At 44.8% G+C, this 17973-nt stretch overlaps 1 protein-coding gene across 2 annotated transcripts in view; it reads left to right on the top strand.

The window, feature by feature from the left end:
- The first annotated feature begins 611 nt into the window (after window positions 1-611).
- fam49a (family with sequence similarity 49 member A) overlaps window positions 612-17973 on the top strand; it is a 42202-nt gene continuing 24840 nt past the window's right edge. The window contains exon 1 of one of the 2 annotated variants that reach the window (XM_083934410.1): window positions 612-735. The gene's annotated coding sequence lies outside the window, so the exon portion shown is untranslated. The remainder of the gene's footprint in view (window positions 736-17973) is intronic. The other variant, XM_083934409.1, reaches the window with a different exon arrangement.

Here is a 17973-nt window from a genome sequence, read left to right as displayed (position 1 = left end):
ACACATGTTTTGAGTCCTAGAGGGCACTTTAACACATGTTTTGAGTCCTAGAGGACACTTTAACACATGTTTTGAGTCCTAGAGGACACTTTAACACATGTTTTGAGTCCTAGAGGGCACTTTTGCACACATTTTGACTCCAAGAGGGCACTTTAGCACATGTTTTGATTCCTAGAGGACACTTTAGCACATGTTTTGACTCCAAGAGGGCACTTTAGCACACGTTTTGATTCCTAGAGGGCACTTTTGCACACATTTTGACTCCAAGAGGGCACTTTAGCACGTTATGGCTCCTATAGAGCACTTTTGCACATTTTAATTCCAAGAGGGCACTTTAGCACACGTTTTCAACCATTAGTAGGGGCGACCGCCATCATAAAAGCCTGTTTTAATCCTTAAACAAATGATCACATGAAGTTAAAGCATTGAAGCACGAGTATAAAGACAAATAAAGCTTCTTAAAGGTGCTGAGTTTTCATCCTGAACTTTTTTTGACGCTCACTTACAACAGCGGTTTTAATTGGCTCATTTTGCACTGTCCCTAATATTGACCAATCACAAACGCGGAGGGGCGGGGCTTGGCTCTGTAGTTCGTGTGGTGGCGGAGGGAGGAGTGAGTGTGCCGCGGAGTGTTGTTGTCCGTCGCTACCGGGGACAGACGGAGCTGAAGGTCGGTGAAAGTACTACCGAGACCCACACAACACCCTCAAAAGTACCACCCGGAGGGACGTACAGGTGAGCTGTCGTGTGTAACCAACTTTACTTCGTGTTTAACGGCCGCTAAGTTGGGTTTTACTCCACCTGGTGTTGTGACTAATTGCGTACCCCCTTCAAATCGGTGACTGTCAAACGCGTTCACATGGGAAGAGATGCCGGGGAGGAAGCGCTAGCGAGCGAGCGAGCGAGCGAGCGAGCTAACCGAGACGTTAGCCGCTTTTGAGCGCTCAAGTTACTCATGTGGTGGCGTTAAACCCTCTACAAGAGTGGTTAGACTCTTGTTTACCACCGCGTTTGCCCGTTTTAGTGTGTTTTACCGGGGAAACACCCGTTGTTGGGTGGGTTTGACAGCCGGCTAACAGGCGGACCGGTTAGCCGAGCAAACTTAACGTTAGCTCCTGAGTAGCTGCCGCAGTGGAGGCGCATTACCGTGAGTTTCCCCCGCTGACACTTCACCTACAGATGTGTTTGTGTCGCTGTTTCCACCTTTAATCGCCTCATTACGTGAGTGAGTGAAGAGATTTAGGTTATAACAGTTTAACGAGTCTCTCATCCGCAATCACTGCGTTCAGACAACCGAGTAAAGTCGGTTTGATGCTCAGAATAAAAACTATTATTCATCTAAACCGTTTTATTCAACTGTGTTAAAACACCTGTGCGACATAAAGACTAATATTCATAATTTATTACAAGGCTTGTTTTGAATAATATATATATTTATGATTTTTTAGTGATTTCCTATGATTATTTAATACATTATTTTATTTGTTATGATTTTTTTATGATTATTTAATACATTATTTTATTTGTTATGATTTTTTTATGATTATTTAATACATTATTTTATTTGTTATGATTTTTTTATGATTATTTAATACATTATTTTATTTGTTATGATTTTTTTATGATTATTTAATACATTTTTTATTTGTTATGATTTTTTTTAGGATTATTTAATACATTATTTTATTTGTTATGATTTTTTAGGATTATTTGGTTGTAAATGACTAATACCAGCAACTGTTTCCTTCTCCTCTTCTGACACAGAATACAGTAGAATAGACATCTTTCACTTTAGCACACGTTTGGCTTCTATAGGAAACTTTAGCACACATTTTGGCTCCTAGAGAGCACTTTAGCCTGGTTTTGGCTCCTGTAGGGCACTTTAGCACATGTTTTGGCCCCTAGAGGACACTTTTGCACACAGTTTGGCTCCTAGAGGACACTTTAGCACATGTTTTGGCTCCTGTAGGGCACTTTATCACATGTTTTGGCTCCTAGAGGACACTTTAGCACATGTTTTGGTTCCTAGAGGACACTTTTGCACACAGTTTGGCTCCTAGAGGACACTTTAGCACATGTTTTGGCTCCTAGAGGACACTTTAGCACACATTTTGGCTCCTAGAGGACACTTTAGCACGCACTTTGGCTCCTGTAGTACACTTTAGCACATGTTTTGGCTCCTAGAGATACTTTAGCATGCGCTTTGGCTCCTAGAGGACACTTTAGCACACGTTTTGGGTCCTAGAGGACGCTTTTGCACATGTTTTGGCTCCTAGAGGACACTTTAGCACACGTTTTGGCTCCTAGAGGACACTTTTGCACACAGTTTGACTCCTAGAGGGCACTTTAGCACACGCTTTGGCTCCTGTAGGGCACTTTATCACATGTTTTGGCTCCTAGAGGACACTTTAGCACATGTTTTGGCTCCTGTAGTACACTTTAGCACATGTTTTGGCTCCTAGAGGACACTTTAGCACGCGCTTTGGCTCCTAGAGGACACTTTAGCACATGTTTTGGTTTCTAGAGGACACTTTTGCACATGTTTTGGCTCCTAGAGGACACTTTAGCACACGTTTTGGCCCCTAGAGGAAACTTAAGTTGTTATTATTATTATTATTATTTTGGTCTCAGGCTATAGTTGTAAACGACGTACACCAGTTTCCTTCCCCTCCTTTGACACAGAATACAGTAGAATAGACATCTTTCACCATGAGCTGCCAACCAGTGACTCTGCTCTGCCCCATGGGAGTAGCACTTCATTACATCCAACAACAACAACAATACATCATTGTGCACGGTTCATTAAGTGCAGAATTATGAGTCAGTATTCTGAGTCATTGCAGTTTTGAGGTGTAGGAGGTTGTACCCAGTAAACTCCAGAATGTGGTGGGGAGGTAGAGTTACATGGTCCCATTGATTGTTGAAGAAATGAGTCACGCGTAAGGATTTTCCAAGAGTCCGTATTGGTTTGCTGTTCGAACAGCAGCAAAATCAATGATGTGTCCAGCATCAGGGTTGTCAGGGCTCAAAACCAGCTACATATCTGACCCCAGCTCTGCGTTTCAAACCACCTTGAGACGATTTCAGCGAGAGAGGAATGTGCTGTTCACTGAAATCCTGCTCTTTTGTGGGAGAGGACATACAGCAACAGCTGCGCTCCCCAACAACAGTGTGTCCGTGCACATGTGTGCATACGTCGGTATGCCAGCCTGTAATTGCAGCATTTCAGGAATGCCGGTTGAATTCTGCGACGTAAACGTAGCGGACAATGGCTGTTGTGCAAGGCCCCGATCTGAAGAGGTTGAAATGCTTTGCATGTTCTTTGCATGGCCCGGTCGGGACGTGTGCCTCAGTGTTCACTCTCACACGGTGGGGACGAGTTCGGGCACGCACGGCTGCATGTAGCCCCTAAAGAGAGGTGCCATGTTATTACTGTAAGCAGCACCATCTTTAAAACAAAGAAATCCAAATGATGTGGCACTTCCAACCACGTGTGAACCAACTCTGGTTCTCTTTGACTCTATGAAGGGATCAGACTTTTGCTTTCAGACGCATAATTCACACAACACACTGTCGGTGAAAGACTGTAGCTTATGAACCGTATGTTCAGGGTTCACACAGGTGATCCTTGAAAGTGCTTCAGTTTTGGAAAACGTGCTTGAAATTTAATCTGCATTCCTTTCACAACAAACAGCTTCAGAATAGAAATAGTTTATTCTTATCTGTCAGGCATCACAGAACAATTTCAGTTGTTTAGAACATAATAGCATCCGTATTTACGTGATTTTAATGAAGAAAAAAGTGCATTAATAGTCTTCAATCTGTATTTGTAGAAATATATAATCTACCACAGCTGTAAGGTGCTGAAAAAGCTTGAAAATGGACCTTGAAAGTGCTTAAAAAGGTCTTGAATGACCTCAGAAAAGGTGCAGGAACCCTGTATGTTGGAAGTGGCAAGACCCCTATTTAGCACTATCACCTGGATATGGATGTTTAAAACTAAATACAGGGTTCGTACGGGTGCTATAGAAAAGAAATCTCATTTTATCTCTTATCCTTCTGATATAAGAAACAATTTCTGTTCTGTATGTATGTTAATAATATAATAGCATCTCTTTTAACATGGTTTTAATGGAAAAAAAGACGTTTGTCTGTGTATTTGTAGAACTATGTAACTGTAAGGTGCTGGAAAAGCTTTAAAATGGACCTTGAAAGTGCTTAGAAAGGTGTAAATAATATAGTTGATGCATTGTTTTGGAACATCCCGGTAACGGGCCCAGTGTCCCGGTAAATACTACTTTATCCTCACCTGATGATCTTACCCTTTGTTCCAAGTGTACGGCTGATGTGAACTGACTAATCCGTTTATGTTGGGTTTTGTGCAGCGCTTGTGAACCATGGAGAGGTTTCAGATGCCGTGCGTGCACACACACACACACACACACACACACTACATCCAGACCCTGACAGGACACATTTGTACAGTGTGTGTGTGTGTGTGTGTGTGAAACACGGGTCATCCATTGCTGTGTCAGAGCAGTAGCTGTGAGATCGCAGTTTTGTTCTGTCACCGCTCAGTTTTAGCGTCTCTGACAGAAAAACAGGATATGGCATCTCACGCCCTCTCAAACTCTGCCACTTTTTTCACTTTGTGGTTTTTAACCTGCCGTTGCGTTACTTGTTGCCTGAGGCGAGCGTTGGGTGGGGTGGGGGGACGCCTTTATGTTGCATCGCAGTGTTTCCTTTGTACTTACTTAACTCTGCTCGGCTGCCACAAAAAGAGCTTCTGAAGGAAATCCAATCAGGAAGGAACGCATTAACGCAAGTACCTTTTATTCTTTGTATCATAACGCACTCATGTATGAAGTTTTACCTCTACACCCCCCCTACAGTGATTAAAATATGTATGCAAAGCTACACAGCAGTGCATGCGATACATCACTTTGGGGTTGAATCTGTGTCGTCATGATCAAAGGAGCGCTGATCCACCTGGTGCACGGTCGGCAGGCTGGCGTTTGTGCAGCCCTCTGATGTGTGAGGTATGAATCATTACAGTCACATCACAAAGAGGCATCCAGCTGCTCAAACGCCGCACCAGGCCGCAGAAAGGTAACGTGATAGTTGCACTTAAGCTGGTCTCAAACTCCAAGAGCTCGCAGCGGCAGCAGCAGCAGCAGCAGCAGTAACAGCGGCAGCAGCGGCAGCAGCAGCAGCAGCAGCAGCAGCAGCAGTAGCAGCAGTAACAGCAGCAGTAACAGCAGCAGCAGCAGTAACAGCAGCAGCAGCAGTAACAGCAGCAGTAACAGTAACAGTAGCAGCAGCAGTAACAGCAGCAGCAGTAACAGCAGCAGCAGCAGCAGTAACAGCAGCAGTAACAGCAGCAGCAGCAGCAGTAACAGCAGCAGCAGTAACAGCAGCAGCAGTAGCAGCAGTAACAGCAGCAGCAGTAACAGCAGCAGCAGTAGCAGCAGTAACAGCAGCAGTAACAGTAGCAGCAGCAGTAACAGCAGTAGCAGCAGTAACAGTAGCAGCAGCAGCAGCAGCAGCAGCAGCAGTAACAGCAGCAGCAGCAGCAGCAGTAACAGCAGCAGTAACAGCAGCAGCAGCAGCTGTAAAAGTAACAGTAACAGTAACAGCAGCAGCAGTAACAGTAACAGCAGCAGCAGTAACAGTAGCAGCAGTAACAGCAGCAGCAGCAGTAACAGCAGCAGTAACAGTAACAGTAGCAGCAGCAGTAACAGCAGCAGCAGTAACAGCAGCAGTAACAGCAGCAGCAGCAGCAGTAACAGCAGCAGTAACAGCAGCAGCAGCAGCAGTAACAGCAGCAGCAGTAACAGCAGCAGCAGCAGCAGTAACAGCAGCAGCAGTAACAGCAGCAGCAGTAGCAGCAGTAACAGCAGCAGCAGTAACAGCAGCAGCAGTAGCAGCAGTAACAGCAGCAGTAACAGTAGCAGCAGCAGTAACAGCAGTAGCAGCAGTAACAGTAGCAGCAGCAGCAGCAGCAGCAGCAGCAGTAACAGCAGCAGCCAGCAGTAACAGCAGCAGCAGCAGCAGTAACAGCAGCAGCAGTAACAGCAGCAGCAGTAGCAGCAGTAACAGCAGCAGCAGTAACAGCAGCAGCAGTAGCAGCAGTAACAGCAGCAGTAACAGTAGCAGCAGCAGTAACAGCAGTAGCAGCAGTAACAGTAGCAGCAGCAGCAGCAGCAGCAGCAGCAGTAACAGCAGCAGCAGCAGCAGCAGTAACAGCAGCAGTAACAGCAGCAGCAGCAGCTGTAAAAGTAACAGTAACAGTAACAGCAGCAGCAGTAACAGTAACAGCAGCAGCAGTAACAGTAGCAGCAGCAGTAACAGCAGCAGCAGCAGTAACAGCAGCAGCAGCAGTAACAGCAGCAGCAGCAGCAGCTGTAACAGTAACAGTAACAGTAGCAGCAGTAACAGTAACAGTAGCAGCAGCAGTAGCAGCAGCAGCAGCAGCAGCAGCGTTTCTTTGTTTGTTAGAGTCCAGCTATGAATCACAACATGCTTTGTGACGCTAAATGAGAAATCCCAAAGCGTGTCGTTCCAGCGCTGCACACTGTGCCAAGTCTAATATCTGGTTTTCAAACAGTGTGAAGCCGTCTTATATCATTATTTCACTGTTGATGCCGACTGACGGCTAACGCCTGCAGCGCTGCAAGACCCTCTCTGGTGCGTTTGATCACAGATGATAGTTCCTCATTCTTTTGTATATTCAAATGAAATATTAGAGTGTCACTGTTGCATTAAGAGACAACAAATAGAAAGTAACAACCGTTATTTTGAGCTTAAGCAACTATGGCAACTGTTGAGGTGTGACCTGTCCTGTTCTGGACAAAGTCACTGCGTTTTCGTGCACATCAGTAACCTGGAAATGGTCTTACCCCTGTTTTAAGGGAATAATCAGGTTATTGAAGGTCCCTTCGTTTACATGAGAGGGGGTTGAAAGGGAAAATGACGGAGTAACTCTTCCTCCGGTACAATAGGTGGAGCTCCGCCAACATCCAGCTGCTCTGAATGCAGCTTTTTTCTCCTGTTCACCTTTGTCAAAATCACAAACGGTCGACTTTTGGACAGAATCACGACATAAACAAGTTTTCTTGGTAGTGATGTTTGTTGCAATGGTGAAGTCCTCCCATGGTTTAAAGGAAACGCTCTATTGTTGTTGTGTTTGCACGTTGTTTTCAGCGCCATTGCTTCCTGGTTTATTCTATTTCCGGGTCAAAAGCCACTGCCGCGGAGTGGGGTAGAGGGAGTTATAACCCTCGGCGCATGCGCAGACGAGAAACCCGATAATAATCCGGGTAAAGATTTCACCCGGGGTACGGTGTTTCCATGGTGTTTGAGAAACCGGGGTACGCCCTTAACCTGATTATGATCAGGTTTCAATCTGCATGTGAACGTTAACACACTGACTGTCTCTAAAATGACTAAGATAAAATATGTGAGGACTTAATCATCTTGACTGTGTTAGTTTATGGCTATTTGTGCCGTTTCTTTGATTACACTTCATCCGTTGCACGTTTTGGAATCGTTATTTATTTCTGAACAAACCCGACTCTTAGTGCTCGACTCTCCTCCTGTTGTCAGCGACTAATCATCCAGTTAAGGTTGGACCAGCAGCCACCGCTGACTCAGCCAATGCTGCCATCTGGGCTGGAACAGAAAACACAACACTTCTCAGCTAAGTGTGTGTGTGTGTGTGTGTGTGTGTGTGTGTGTGTGTGTGTGTGTGTGTGTGTGTGTGTGTGTGTGTGTGTGTGTGTGTGTGTGTGTGTGTGTGTGTGTGTGTGTGTGTGTGTGTGTGTGTGTGTGTGTGTGTGTGTGTGTGTGTGTGTGTGTGTGTGTGTGTGTGTGTGTGTGTGTGTGTGTGTGTGTGTGTGTGTGTGTGTGTGTGTGTGTGTGTGTGTGTGTGTGTGTGTGTGTGTGTGTGTGTGTGTGTGTGTGTGTGTGTGTGTGTGTGTGTGTGTGTGTGTGTGTGTGTGTGTGTGTGTGTGTGTGTAGACTTGGGTAATTCGACTATATATTGACTGCAACTTCAGTAGATATTAAATCAATAACCAAGGCTCCATATTTGCTTCATGACTGGTAATAAATATCAATAATAGGACATTTTTAAATCATTTTTGACATTTCTGAGAAAATAAACAATGGCTGAATTCCATCTCGCTGCTTCAGCTTCACGGTGTTGACGTTGTGCATTCAGGCGAACTCTGCACTGTTCTGACTTAAAGTGAAATCATCACAGGGTCTTTTTCAGCAAATACACTCATCAAAGAAGCCACTGAGACAGTTTCTTTCATGTAACAACTATTTACGGAGACATCCGGAAGAGTGGCTAACAGCCGGGCGTGGCTAACAGTGATTAGCTCGGGGCAGCACGGTGAAGGCATTCAAAGGTCTTTTTTTAACCACTAATGCTGCTGAAAATAACAGCAAACCTCTGCAGCAGCATGAGAAGAGTCCCTACACACAACAAAGCACCAATGGGCTCCTTCCTTTGGGATTGACTTTGGTAATCCACTGTAATGGACTTTACTATGAGAGGAGCTGGTACAGGGGCCAGTAGGTAAGTCTTTAAAACACTCTTTACTAAACTCTGGCTTCACTAACTACGCTGTTGCTGCTTTGTTGTGTGTGTAGGGACTCTTCTCATGCTGCTGCAGAGGTTTGCTGTTATTTTCAGCAGCATTAGTGGTTAAAAAAGACCTTTGAATGCCTTCACCGTACCACCCCGAGCTAATCACTGTTAGCCACGTCAGGCTGTTAGCGACTCTCCCGGTTAATAGTTTTTACACAAAAAAAAAACTGTCTCAATGGCTGATTTCAGGGGTGTCAAACTCAAATTCACAGTTGGACAAATTTAAAAACTGGGACAAAGTTTCGTCCCAAACTCATTATTTGTTGCATGTGTTCCTTCTCTCCAGATGTGTAACGTTGAACCTTTCCAGTGCAGCTCCTTGTTCTTGTCGTGGTGTTTCTTCTGTTTGATTCTTTGGTCACAGCCACGGTGACAAACAGCTCTTTACCTTCACACACAGATCATCTGCTGAAAGATCCCGTCCTCCATCTTTCTTTGGGGCGTTTGTGGGGAGGGGTGGATTCAGTGTGTCTGCAGAGACTGGTAGCATGGATGCTCATGTGTGTGAACAGAGAAGTAGACGTGTGTGTGCTTTATACTCACGGGCCAGCTCTCACAGAACCTGGATATGATCCTGCAGGACAAAGATAATTACACCACGGGCCTGAGTTTGACACCCCTGGCTTATTTAATTGCAGAAAAAGACCCTGGGAGGATTTTACTTTAATGGGACTTTTCAACACCTGTTCTTTTGCCTACGATGCACAGTCAAAATGTGAATACGGTGAGAAATACCTTTTACTCAGGGTGATCAGTTCAGCCACCGTCGTGCACCCACTTACACAAGAAGCCTTTTCAGCCCTGCAATTGGGCAAAGCAGGATTAATAAATCTCAGCTATTAAACCAGCTTATCTCTTAAAAGCTTACTGTTTTATCACTTAAGCCACCGGCATTCAATGTGCACCACAAGTAACGTCCTGCAGTCAAAATGTTCCAATATTCTTATTCACTGTTGGCCGTCCTTGATGCCCCTCCTGTGTTTACCACTTACAGGAAATCAGTTTGTGTGCAGTCGACCGCGTGTGTGTCGCAGTAAAACACCATTCAAATCACTGTCTGCTCCCAGATCCTGTTTTACTCCGAACCACCCGTCTGCCTGTCACCCTGTCTGCCCGTCCGTCCGTGAGAATAAGTGTGCGTCGGTGTTACCGCGCCGCTTTATGACCCCGCACACTTCCCACTCACGTTTCACTTTTTACACTCGCTTCCTGTCAGCGGGACAACAGCTCTCTGTGCGTCTGTCTGCTGTGCACTCTCAGACTGGCTGCCATTGTGCAGAGGCCGAGCTTGTAATCGTCAGTCCCGTTGAGTTTATTACCTCTCAAGTGCTCCAGTATTACTGTTACTGTGTTTGTCTTCATGTTGTTTGCTCGTGTAACGACATAAACTCTCCACAGGAATCATTTAAGCGTGTTTTAGGATCAGAAACTGAGCTTTTTTGGAGGGTTTCAACACAGCCCACGTGTGCGGATGCAGCAAAGTTAAAGCACATCGGTGTGGTTTTTATACTTCCTTTGTTTTAATATAACCTTTATTTTGGTCTCACGCTGCTTCATTTCAGATAAACAACCTGTTGCTTCTGAAACCTGAGCGTCGGTGCGACTGGGACATGCATGCACACCATCTGTCCTATCAATTTTGTGCAAACTTCTTTGCTTTGGCAGTTTATTTCTGCACAAATGCCCAAAGCGTCGTGCTTTCTAGGCCACTGGAAAATTGGAAAGCGTTAGAAAATATGTTTCAGTACAAAGCCAGGTTGAAACTACAAGATAGAGTTGCTCAGATTGAATCTTTCATCCTTTGTCACCTGTCAGATCTGTGTCATGCCTCTGTAAATCAGCATCTACGATCATGTTTGTTTACACAGTTGATTTCACAAACAAGAAACGTTACGTACGTTATCTCACTTCTGCTCATTGAGTCACAATTTCTGCTTCGTGAAGTGAAATTACGTGCAAGCCACTTCTCTTTTGCTGGTGACTTGTGACTTTGAACGCAGATTCATTTGGCATTTAAAAAGTTTTCTGATACAAATATGCAATTTAGCGTCAGCGAGCGCACAAGCTGAATGTTTAAAACATCCAAAAATATTTAACCTTGACAGAGATTAGAGAGCCTGTGACTGCGCTGCCACGCCACCTGTTTTTTCTGCATGTCCACAGCTGGCAGAAGGATCTTGGCCTCTGCCTTTCACTGGCTTTTTTGCAATTCAGCAGCACTCGCACTGATCTCAGCAGGTGCAGGAATCAAGAGATGCACACAGCTGTTTATTGTTCACCACATTCTGTCAGAGCAGAAACATTAGGACGTTAAAGAGGATCGCCGTCACGCTTTAGTGAGAAGGGTGTATCGGGACAGAGAATCAGTGGAGCGAACAAAACAACAGTTCAGTCAGGGCAGGGCACTGACTGTGTCAAAACTGATATACTGCGTGCGTGGGTGTGTGCGTGTGTAAGTGTGTGTGTGGCTGCGAAGTAAAGCCTTAAACTCTGATCCTGCAGACTATGCTGGGATTGTGATGATTAATGCCATTAGTCTTGATAATTTGATTACATAATTATTTGCTGGTCCAGATGGTGCTGCAAGAAAGGAGGAGACACACCCACGCTCATTATTCAGTAATACCGCAGCCTTGTTTCTGATAATACCTTAATAATAACCTAAATCCTGCACACAATACAAATAACTCACGTTATAAAGCAGCGCTCTGGTTCACTTCGCCCAATGCAGAGAACTGGATTTGGATACGTGCATTTATTAAAGTACCTTTTGTCTGAAAACAGTCAGAATCATTTGATTTGATCACTTTTAGCCAACATCTATGGCCGTAGCGCATCTGTCGGAGTGTATAAACGAGGATTATCTCTACCAGGGTCGAGTTAGCGTCTGTTAGCCTAGCTCGGGTGCCTCCGCCCAGCAGAGAAGGAGCCTTTAGTGGTGGAGATTTGTTTGATGCTCTCACATAACACACTAGTTTCACACAAGACTCCGTCACACACAGACATGGTTCCCTTTGTATCTGCAGTGCTGTTGACATGCAGGCCTCGGCAGAACAGAAGTGGCATTGAGCAGAGACGTAGGAGGAATTTCTACGCCCGGAGTCCCACTTCTACGCAGCAATGGCCGCTCGTAGCCAGGCAGCCTCCTCCTCTCCAAATACCAAACGCCCTCCTTAACTTTCCTACTTGCGTTTTGATTTCTTTTCCTCCTTGCATTGTTCTTTTATGTGCCTCGGCAGTCTTGCTCGCTCTTTCTCAGCATTGACACAAGTCTCTCTGAGTTGTTTACTACGTCCCCCCTCCTCCTCCCTGCGCTGTGAACAGAAAATACGACCACTGTGAGTTTTTGTCCCTGTTGCCATTATCAACATCCCTCTCTCTACACCAGAGGCCAGATGTGGAGGAGGGATAGTGGCGAGTTTGTAATGAGCAAGTGTATAAAATTAGGCTCCAGGCCCAGCTGACTGAGTCCCGCTGCTGCTGAGGACTAGACTCAGTGCTTCAGTGTCCCTGACTCAAGTGTGTGTGTGAGCACGTGGCTCTGTGATTTCTGAGTGAGAGCATTTAAGAGAGCGACATGAGTACTTAAAAGTGAGCTGTGCTTGATGTACGAGTCCTTTCTGCTAAAGAGTTCTTCAGTGTGTGTCGAGCGTTCACAGCGCGGTTAGTAGACCAGAACAGTTGAATCCTGTGCAGGAATGTGAAGTAGACTGTAAGAGGGAAGGATACACAGTCAGTGATACAGCAGAGAGACGCACGGCTGCCATTGTGGTGGTGCTGGGCAGGTTTCCCCCTTCTCCACCCAGCCCACCCTCTACCCCGTGCCCCCCAGCCTGTGTCCATATTAGGGCAAAACTCAACCAACCTCCCCTGGAGCTGAGCTCAGCACGCCCTGCTGTCACATTTGCTCCAGCGAAGCGAGCCTGAGGGAGACGCAGCTCCCCTAACCCAGTTTGAAGGCCTCTTTTCCTGGCCAGTCAAAACACAAGGACTTAAAAAAAAAAAGGTTGCAGAAGGTCAACCTTGTTTTGTTTTAAGTAGCTGGTGTGTTTATTTTTGAAGACGTGAGGCTACACGGCGGTGTAGTGGTTAGCACTGTCACAGTGTGCATGTTGTCCCCGTGTCTGCGTGGGTTTTCTCCGGGTTCTCCGGTTTCCTCCCACAGTCCAAAGACGTGCAGGTGTTCGGTTCATTGATGGCTCTAAATCACCCGTAGGTGTGAATGGTTGTCTGTCTCTGTGCGTCTCTATGTGTCCTGTGATAGACTGGCGTCCTGTCCAGGGTGGACCCCGCCTCACGCCCGATGGGATCAGCTCCAGCCCCCCGCGACCCCGACCCCGACCCCGGGATAAGCGGTTGAAGATGAATGAATGAATGAATGAATGAATGAATGAATGAATGAATGTAGTAGGGGTGTAACAATACAGGTATTCGCACCGTACCGTCACGGTACAGGTTCTTCTGGATGGGTACAGAGGTGGATCTCATCTCATCTTCAACCTCTTATCTGGGGTCAGGTCCCCAGGTCTAACTGGGGGATCCTGAGGCGTTCCCAGGCCAGTGTGGAGATATAATCTCTCCACCTAGTCCTGGTGGTAATTGTGGCATATATAGCGTTAATATGGCGAATGATCAGTCTAGTTTTGCGGTGTGGAGCTTAACTTGAAGTCGGAGTCCCCCCCCCCCGACAGTTTAGCCTCCGGCTTGGCTCGCACGTGCTCTGTAGCAGCCAGCGAGTGACCGTAGCATGGACAGTAGAAACAGAAATACTATAATAATCCCCGGGGGGAAATTGTTTAACAGTAGCAGGCAGTGGCGGCATAGCCGTGGCACAGGACGCCCCAGCCCCCGCGAGCACGACTGTGTTGATTGAAACTAAATAATAAAGGATCTGTGAGAAGTTTCAGTTTTGTTTTCCCGTTATTTTTTAATTAATGCGGTCGATGTTTACACAGTTATGTCACTAACTACCCAACTCTACTTAGCTCTTAATAGTTTGACATAATGGCCACTCGTTACTTCTTTTATTGTTTTTCTAGGATACAAAACTTTCTAGAGTAGAGCCGTAACAACACTCGGCAGACACTACGGACCAAAGGGCAACACCACATAATCTTCACTTCTTTGGAGGCAAGGGCTCATTCGTGTAGAAGTCCTCCCCAATAAGAACGAGTAGTTTAGGAAAAACAGAAGCAATCTGTGCAAAAAGTGTGCTGGTTAAACAATTGGTGTGTGCACGCCAGTCATTTTCCTCGAGACTCCATAACAAAAGTTATTTTGGGTCGCTGTTGTTGATTTAGGTTTCCTTTTGGTTTATACAAAGTCCCTCTGAGAGGAAACGGGTTGACTTCATATAAGAACAAATGGGTTAGAACGCAGACATTTTGGAGCACTTTCACTCATTTAACCGTAACCGACCATCTATTCACACGTGAACGCACACGTGGACAGGTTCGGATGATTACACACTGGCTGAGGAACAGCTGGAGTGTTTAGGCTGGGCACTGAAATGCCCAAGCCTCCAGCAACAATGTGGAAACAAGAATAAGGAGATTAATGGCACATCAGTACCGGTCATTTTTCTATATGTACCGCACTTTTGGGGTCACGGTTCAATGTGTATTTGGTGCTTTTTAAGCTCTAAACGAAGGGTAATTTAATCAGTTAATTGTCGTTATTCTTGCACTAATAGTTAAGGTGGAGGGCACTGAAACATTGCATCATGGTCAATAAATAAAGTAAAATAGGACCGGCACTGTCAGTATGTCATTACAAACACACTGTGCTCTCTAAAGTATAGTTGTGCACCTGCAGTGGTAAAAAAAATATGAATGATTGCTTTGGCTGCACGCTGCTAAATGACCTTTAGAGGAGCCACCACTTCTGGATTCATGTTCTGCACACGCCGTGATGTAGCATCTAATTAGATCATATTAGCCTCTTCACTTTGTTTGATAAGGAAAATCACACAGAATGCAGCGTACCAAGGCCTGTCACGATAACACATTTTGCTGCGCGATCAATTACCCCAGAAATTATAGCGAGAAGTGATATGTTCAACTGATATTGTGATAATGGCATAATAATGCTAGAACATTATTTCAAAGATCAATAAACGAAGAATATTTAACACTAGAGCTCAAAGATTTTTTTAAATATCCCAAATAAATAAACAAAACAACCAAAAACGATAAATCAAAAGACACATTGGTGTTTAGTTGGTAGCAATAACAAATTTTGCTGGGCAATTAATTGTCCTAGAAACTACTGCGAGAACGATAATTTTGCAGTTTTGAGACCATTTTCAACTGATATGATAATGTGATAATAATGCAAGTCCACCCTTTCAAAGATCAATAAACGTTTATTTCTAAAGATATTTCACACTAGAACTCATTTTAAATATCCAAAATAAACAAAACAACCAAAAACAAATCAAAAAGACTCTTTAGTTGCTGCTGTTTTAAACATAAGCGTCACAGCGTCTCAGGTGAAGTGGTTCACTTGGGTTTGAACCTGAAGCTCCCACACGGCAGCTGTGGCGTTCACTTTAAACCAACTCCATCTTTGTTTTGATTCCTCCAAATCTCAGCTAGCGTGTCCACTAAGCTGCTCCTAACAGGGCTCTCCTGCTGCACTCTGGGTAACTCCAGGGGTCCGCCCCCCCGCACACAGACCGTACTTCTGACAAGTGACTGACACGACACCAGACGAGGGTGAACTCGAGAGAGGCTCAGTGGAAACAGACGCACCGCAGTGAAACCTCCGTGATAGAGGGACACCAGGAAACACGAGAAACATGGAAATGATCTTGGCTGACATGCGATTAATCGATTAACTGCGACAGGTCGAAGCGTACCAAACAGTTCATGACGAATATGCGTTCCCTTACATCCTGAATAAGGAGAGAAGTAGAAAGGAAATGCTGATTTAATGGACAGGAAGTTATGAGACGTATTTGCTTGATTGACAGATGCCTCCGCCCGTCACAGTCAGGTGGGACGGTTCTAGATAGTTGCTCTCAGACTGTGTTTTCACTGAAGCGTTGATTAGCATTAGCAATGAGCATCTTTCCCAAGTTGTGGCACGCAGTTACTCAAATCCAGGCTTTTAAAAAATGTGTTAACATAACTTTTTGTGGGTAAATTTGATCCCGTATCGGCTCCATTCCATAATTACTGTCATATTTAACTAGATACTGAGCTACATAGTCATCGCAAGACCTCCGTGTCTGAGTTCTTGCCAAAATGGCTGGTACATAAACTCCCCAAGAACAGCCAACGTGTAGAAGCATTTGGCTGGTGGTCGCTTTCCTCCATCTGGGATTTATAGTGTTTGAACAGCACGGCGAGCCTTTTGAAAATGGTTTTATTCTGTATTGGCAGTGCTTTGTTCCTCAACATTACAACACAGTGGGCTCAGCCTCAGCCTGGAAATGGCTGTTCAGGAGCAAACTGAGAAGACAAGGATCGATATTTTAGAAGCAATGCTGTTTGAAATATGTGCACAAAGATACTCCGGTGTGTTTTACTCTCAGGTCAGTTTGGTAACGTGTGGCGGAGAAGGTTTGGACAAGTTTTAGCAGCAACCAAACCAATTCAATTTTATTTATAGTGCCAAATCATAACCAAAGTTATCTCAGGACACTTTACAGAGTAGGTAAAGACCACACTCTATGACTTATTTATGATTTACAGAGACCCAACAATTCCCCTGTAGAGTACGGTGGCGTTGAAAACCTTCACTATAACAGACAGGAACGTCAGACAGACCCAGCTCTACCAATCAGCGTTGGTTTTGAGGTAGCGGGCGTTTTTTTTAATATCTACTAAAGACAAAACTATTTCAAATGTTTTCATTTAAAACTCATCAATTATTCTTAGGTAGCTAAAAAAATATGGCTTGCTTTATTTATTTATTATGTTTTTAATGCACAGTTAAAATATCCAAATACATACAATTGTGCACTTAACTTCCATTAACATGCACGCTACACTTACCTATGGCGGCGTGTAGTTTGTGTCCAAAGCGCCGTAGATTGGGTCATTCAGTCTCAGAGCCTTGATCGTATTCGTACCGCTGTCTGTCGTCATCAAGACGTGTCGGTCGGGCTTCTTTGGGTTTCCAGGACATTAGTGCATCTTTTAAGCCCTGGGCACTAGCTTCACCAGTGTGGTCACTTGGGAAGTAGGAAGTTTGTAGGCAGACGCTTCGCAGACTCCAGTCGTCGGTTATAAACCCGAACCATTTCCATACGACTGCTGTGACGGAGACTTTTTTAGGACGTAAGTAATCACTGTTTTTCCGCGAGAGAGCAGTAAACTAACGTGGTTTTTACGAAAAACGATTTCAATTTAAAATCGATTAATCCCCCAGTTTTTTTGCCCTATTTAGAGGTGGATTGAAGTGAAACAGAAGAGACTGTTGAGTGTAAACAACATGGAGGCTTCCATGGATGAGATGAGCAGCTATGGAGCGAGCCGCTCACTAACTCTTTGTTCTCTGGATCCTTCTGTTGAATGTGGACCAGGCTCCTGAAATTGGGCCTTTGATCCGTAAATTCACGTTAAACACAAAGGGAAAATCTCCTTTACCCACATGTTGTTTCCTTTCTGAGCTTTGCCTCCACGCTGTTAGCACGTCACACGCTTCACTCATCGGATTGGTTGGTTTGGCCCGTATGTTGGTGACAGACAGATGGTTCATCCAATCAGAAACCAGGATTTTCACCCCTTCACAAAGATCTTTAAACCAGAGTTCAGATGGATCTGCTAAGGAAATGAGAATTATGCGACTCAGTCCATCTGGTCGGGTTTTAAAGACACAGAAGAGGAAATAGTTTTACCTTTCACGAGGCTTGTTCGACAGTGCTGCAGGCTGAAGATGCATTAAAGGTCACCTGAGTAAGAGGAAGTGGAACCAGATTCCTTAAACTGCAGGTCAGGTTCAGCCGGCTTGGAGGTTTTTGCACGGATAAAAAAAGCAACAGCATGTAATAGTTTTTGTGTCGTGTTTGTTTTAAGCACAGAGGCAATTATTGAATGTTTCTTACCTCAGGTCATGGCTGCATATTAAACGATTAGAGGTGATTATGTTGCTTGATGTTGTGTTTTGGAAATATTAATGAGGATCATTTTGATTTGAGGGGAAAAACACCTTAACTTTCATCATTTTACACCAGAATCTTGACTCAACTATTAAGTGAAGAGCTTCTGAGCAATAATGTCGCGGTTGCAGTTGCCAACGTAAAGACGTACAGCTCTACCTGCATGAGAAAGAAAGAATTTAACACAGTTCCCACACCGTTCAGCTCCTGT

The sequence above is a fragment of the Echiichthys vipera genome (assembly GCF_963691815.1).
Source record: "Echiichthys vipera genome assembly, chromosome: 19".
NCBI classification, from domain to species: Eukaryota; Metazoa; Chordata; class Actinopteri; order Perciformes; family Trachinidae; genus Echiichthys; species Echiichthys vipera.
The sequence above is the reverse complement of the archived record's forward strand: the minus strand, read 5'-3'. Positions and strand labels throughout refer to the sequence as shown.